Source organism: Crocodylus siamensis, chromosome 3 (assembly GCF_052110815.1).
Source record: "Crocodylus siamensis isolate JL-2025a chromosome 3, ASM5211081v1, whole genome shotgun sequence".
In the NCBI taxonomy this organism is placed as follows: Eukaryota; Metazoa; Chordata; order Crocodylia; family Crocodylidae; genus Crocodylus; species Crocodylus siamensis.
The window spans coordinates 215,618,670-215,624,708 of NC_143397.1; positions in this window are offsets into that span (position 1 = coordinate 215,618,670).

Here is a 6,039-nt window from a genome sequence, read left to right on the forward strand (position 1 = left end):
GACTCCCCCAGCCGTGGGCAAGCTCTGGCTCTGCCAAAAAAAAAGGATTGAGCCCCTCACTGTAATGTAACAGAAAAATTGAAATGGTGGGTTTCAGTTAAAAGCCCACCATTTCAATTTAGGATGCATAGACTAAAACCCTGAGGACTAAATCCCCATCATGTGGAGAAGTGCCCGTAAAATACTAGTGTTTTCGGTATGTTGTAGCTGTGATGGTCTGGAATTTTTGCAAGAGGCAAGGACTTTTCTGGGATGATCTCTTTTATTAGACCAACTATATAGTTGGGATAAAATTTGAGAAAGCATTCTTCTTCAGGTTGGCAGTTTCAACAAAACAACCAACAAATGGCGAACCCTTGTTGAGCCCTTGATAAATGGCTCATCCTCTCAGAAGTAGAGAATTAAGGGTGTGTGTGTGCATGTGTGTGCGCATACATACAGACAGACAGACAAACACACATACATTTATATCCGTCAGCTGGCATCCTGGAGGCACCTTTACATAAACTCACAAGGTGCCTTGTCTCAGGATGGTGATCCAAATGGACAGGGTTAGATGCCTAGAATCCCAAGAAAGTCAATTGGAGATCCATAGTCTTCCCAAGGATGATTTGAGTATTTGAGTGATGAACAGGGAGGTACCAGCAGTTAGCCAAAAGGAACACTAGACCAGTAGACACCAGGGTAAGCTTAGTTACCTGCTCTTCCTCCGAACTTAGACTCATGGCTCCAGGGGCATTTCTGTTTTATACTTCATGATCCAGAGCTCCTAAAGTGGGCTTGTGAGCTCCACAGAGCTTGTAATTCCCTTAACCTTGTAATAGTCCTGTGTGCTCACAATTAATAGAAGACAGTGACTTAACAAGCTGCAACTTCTGTGGTAGGTGTCCCTTTGCCCACAACCACCCCTTGGTATGTAAAAATTAAATTATGGCAACTTATCCACGTTTCATTAATTGAGCAAGAGAGAGGACCTTGGGAGAGAGCCACTGTAGCTTAGTGGTTTGGGCACCTAATTAGTTGGCATTCTGGTCCCTGCTCCCCAGAATGTTTGTGCATTTTTTTCCATGACTGCCTTAACTACTAAGGTACAGGGACATGCCAGCTTTTTCTTGTGTGCACTCTTTTTCTTAGTGTATCCTGAATTCTTTCCTGGTATTGGCATAGTGTCAGCAAGAGGGGTGGGGTTTCACTTGCATCTTACGTAGACAGTATAGCCTTGTGGATAGGCCATTGTCCTGGGAGAAGGTAGGCATGAACCCCCAGGGCACGTCTACCTGTGCAGTTATGGTGTCTGAATAAACTGAAAAGCTTATTGCCCCAGGATTAATTGCTCCTGGTCGCTCTGTTTGAATGTGTGCCCAGAAGCAATTAATTGTGGAGCAATAAGCTCCACATTTTATTCAGGCACAGCACATGGAGCCTGGGCAGAGCAGCCCTGGCTGGCAGGAGGCCCTAAGGGCCAGCCTGCTAGCCTAGGGCTGCCCCCCTACTCAATGTACTGTGGAGGGGCTGACTGGGGCACAAGGGAACTTCAGTGCATGGCAAGCCAGCAGACAGCCCCCTGCATTAAAGCACCCTTGTGCCACAGCCGGCTAGACAGCATCTACACATGTGCTGCTACAGAGTAAATTAGTTTACTCCAGCCTAGCATGGGCTCATGTGTAGAAGCTGAGATGTTTACCATGCAGTCAACTGGGAAAGTACTTTGACTGATAGACTAAGGCAGGGGCAGGCAAAATACGGCCTGCCAAGCACTTTCCTCCTGCCCACAGTGCCCACCAATGAATTGTGCCCTGACCAGGGAGAAGTGAGGCGGCCACGTGTATAGAAACCCCCAAACATACTCTATTGTGCCTCACTCCCATCTCCATGGGTGGAAGGGCCTGGCTTGGTCATAATGCAGCTTCCAGGTGGGGTGGCTGCAATAAGGCCTTCAGCCGTCAGGGACCTTCTCCATTTCCCCAGTCTCCTGCTGGCTCTGGGCAGCAGGTAAGGGAGCAGCAGGGTGTGGCTGCAGCTGGGCAGGAGCGCAGAGCATGGGGCAGGGCCTGGCAGCAGCGTGGAGCCCACACCCAGGGGGCCGGTGGTAGCACGGAGCTCAGGTGGGTAGCGTATGGGTGTGAGGGAAAGTGTGAGATGTGGAGACCCAGGCACACTCCCCCCATGGTGCACAACCCTGGCAGGCAGTGGCAGCGGCAGCAGCAGCAGCAGCAGCAGCAGGCAAGGCACTCCGGGTACTTGTGCCCACTGTAGGTACCCTGCAGGGCGCAGCTCCAACCACAGCTGCACATCCTGGCAAGGGGTGCAGCCTCTGCCAGGCAGTCTGTATTACCAGTGCTCCCCACGCGCACAGGCAGTTCTTGTACTTGCATGGCACAGGAGAGAAGCCCCAGGTGCTGGATCCAGCTGTCTTCCCTGCCGGGGATACGTGACATGGGAGAGAAGCCTCAGGCACCCTCCCCTGGGGGGGCAGGGAGGGCAGCTGGCTCCATTGCCTATGGTTTCCTTCCCATGCTGTGCAAGTGAGGGGAGCACCAGCAATACAGACTGCCTGGTGGAGACTGCACCCCTCGCCACAATGCGGGAAATTCAGAGTGAAAAAGTAAAGCACCTCTAGAACTGAAGCACCTCTGGGGTGAAACAGCAGCTAAGCAAGGGTTTTCAGGAGCGCTGTTTTCCACTTAAGTCCCAATGTGGACACCTAAGTACTATATTGGATTATAGTGCTAATGGGTCCCAACACACAATTGATTATTAATGCCATAGCATGTAACATCATTCAGTACTTGAGACTTCTTCACTACCTCTGATATGTCAGGTAACTTTCCATCAGGGTCAAGTTCAGTGCATTTATCCTGAATACCCTGACTTTTGTCTATTTAAGACAGTCCCTTAGTGTTATTTCAACGTAGATTTTTGTGTGTCAATTAAAAACTAAATTCATTAAGAAAATCCATTTACCACAGGCTGACACTAGACAAAGCCTGAGGCAGCCATGGCACTCTGGGACACAACATCTGTTCCATAAAATTTTACTCAGACATTCCAAGTCTTTGCCCGTTCATCGCTGCTTTACAGCTTCTCAAACAGCTACTTTTCTCCTCAGGACATACAAGTTCTGACACAGACCCGCAAAGGCCAAATGTCTCATTTAATTCTCTCAGGCTTAACCACTTAAAGGTAGGTTGCCAAAATACACAGCCCTCTGACATACTTAAAAGGAAAAAGCAGCCCACTTTCCACTTTGATTTGTCACTTAAGGTTTTATTTTCACTGTTTTAGTTATTCAGTGTTGAATTTCACCTTTGTTTAAAGAACTGCATGTACTTCATGAGCCTGCCTACTTTATATTTTATAGACCTCACTTCATAATTAAACTGTGTAAATGCCTTCAATAACTAATTGGTGATATTTTCTATGACAACAGACTGACTCAGAAAAGAGCATATGCTGCTATTACCCAGACTGCAGGAGCTGCATTTCAAAGATTTGAGGCCAAAATTACCATTTGGCATGTCTGTAAATTCAAATATACCTTCTGTCCTGAGTTGAAATCAAAGAAATTTTGTCTGTTCAGAAGCTCCTGCTTTTAATGAGATTGTAAAGGGTTTTTCCTTTAGTATTTATGTTGTAGTGGCTATTTTATCATCATCGGCAATCTCTCACAGTTGAGGATGATTATCTTCCATGATTGTCCTGTCTGTGGGTTCAAAGACAAGGCCTTTCTAGGATCATCCAGACTCTGTTGCAGCTTGGGCATATGTTTCCATGTAAGGTGGGTGGTTCTGGGTTCTTGATTCAGTCCATGAGACACTGTTTCTGCTGCTCCTGCTTTTTCATCTCCTTTTGTAAGTTTTCAAAGTACTGAGATCCTTGCAACAAACTCTTCCTCTATTTGGGGTTGTCCTTGGTGATAGTCTCCCATGGTTGAATTGCATTTTTTCACGTTGGCCTGGAGGACATCTTTGAAACATGTTCTCTGCCCTTTTCTTGAGCCTTGACTGAGCTGAGAGAATAAAACTTGGTTTGAGAATATGGAGTTGGACTTCCAGATCATATGGCCCAGCGAAGGTAATGTTGGATGATCGTTGCCTTGATGCTCATGGTGTTTGCTTGCAAGAGGATGTTAATGTTGGTGCATCTCTATTTCCACTGAATTCAAAGGATTTTCCACAGGCAGTATTAATGGTACTTCTCTAGCGACTTGAGATGTCACCTGTAAGTTATCCATGTCCCAGCTCCATATAGTAAGGCGGTTATTTATCAATATTTAATAGGTCTCTTTAGGCAAATCATATTAGTTGAAACTCAATAAAATGCATTGCCATCAGCCTCTATGCAAAATCCACTATATGTATGAGAATCTCTGTATATATAACATGTTATGTTATGTTGTGTTCTGTTAGTTTGAATATGGGCAGCAAAGGGTTTCTTTTGAGAAATGATTCTTTCAATCTGCAATATATTTATGATTTCTTAAAGAGGCAGGTTCCAGTATAATTCCAGTTCTGCAAGCCATAATGCATTGAATTCTTTTTAAATCAATGACACTTCTTTGTGGCTAATGGCTTATCAGGATTGAACCTTATATAGTCTTGCAAGATTTCATACCATGCATTATTGTATGTATTGTTTGCTACACTAAATATATTCAGACAGCTTCTCATTCCAAGTGAAGCCTTTGGATAGTTGAAACAGCATTAAAATGCTTTCATTGTCCTATTGCACTTGTATCTGGTCAATAAATGTACAAATAAAGACAGGCAAGTTAGATGAAGTTCTAAAACTGCCATGTAATGTTTCATATCTGCAAAGCAGAAATGAAATTAACTGGGCAATGAATTTTTTTTATATTTAAACCAAAGCACTGGTAGTGAGAAGGCTTCTGTCTGATGCATAAACTCTCAGGTCTTTTATTTGTTCACTGTTTCATTCAACTTCTCAAAGGCAAATTGGGTCTGAAATGGGTGAAATATAGCTCTCAATAAATCAAGCTGTTAGGAGTTTTCCCTTAAAAAGGGAACTGCCTATGTGTAGATTTAGTGTTTATTAACAACTGGGGTGGAGATGAAGTCTACCATTCATGTAGATGCAGCAAGAATAAGATCAGTGCAAGCTCCTCCATCCTACGCTGCCAACACACCTGTGGATGGCTGTACCCAACTTGGCCCTGTCCCTGGGAATAGGCACTCCTATCTGTTGAGCACCAGTTCTTAGGACCAAACAGCTTGACTTCTGCTTACTCTTACTTGTGGGGCACAATCTCTGCCTTCCCTGCCGTGTCTTGATGGTTTTAGGAAAAAAGGAGGACCTTGGTTATTTATATTTGCTTTCACGAGTATTTTGAGTTGCTGGTCCTTGGGGCTTCTCCTCTCCTTACACCACATCTATGCACCACCCAGGTCTTACAGGATCGCTAAGCCATGGATAATCTAGTAGAAGGATCATGCAGCTAGCGGGTCACTCAGTTAGCCATGGTCATTTATGGCTTGTAGTCTTGACCAGTTGAAAAGTCTCTTCCAGCTTTGTCTTAAGTCACTCACCTAGGGGAACCGGGGTTTGTCCACCCTTTGGGTCACAACACTCCTTGTCAATTGTAGCGCAGCTATTACCTCCTATTGGTCTAATCTATAGGGTCCACTGGCTAGGCAGTCTATACCTGGGCCCTGTAAAAGGTGTCTGGGGTCTTTTTTCTCTTGGCACAGCCTGACAATATCAACCCCTTTGCTGGCCCTGAGGCCCACCAGTAAATTGTGTCCCCTTTTATCTCAGTCTTCTAGGGGATTAGCAGCTTCATCCATCAACACAGTTCTTTTAGTTTTCAGTATCCATGACCTGTGGGGCCAGGCTGCCATGCCTTGAACTCTTTGAAAGGGAGCCATCATGAGACCGGTCCTGATGTCGGACTGCCCACCTATCTAGGGCAGTCTGCCCTGTCTCACCTGCCACATCTTCCTGTTCTAAAACTTATATAAAATATGGGAGCTTGCCCATTAAATGCCCCGATGCCTAGGGTTTTATACATGGTTCCGACAT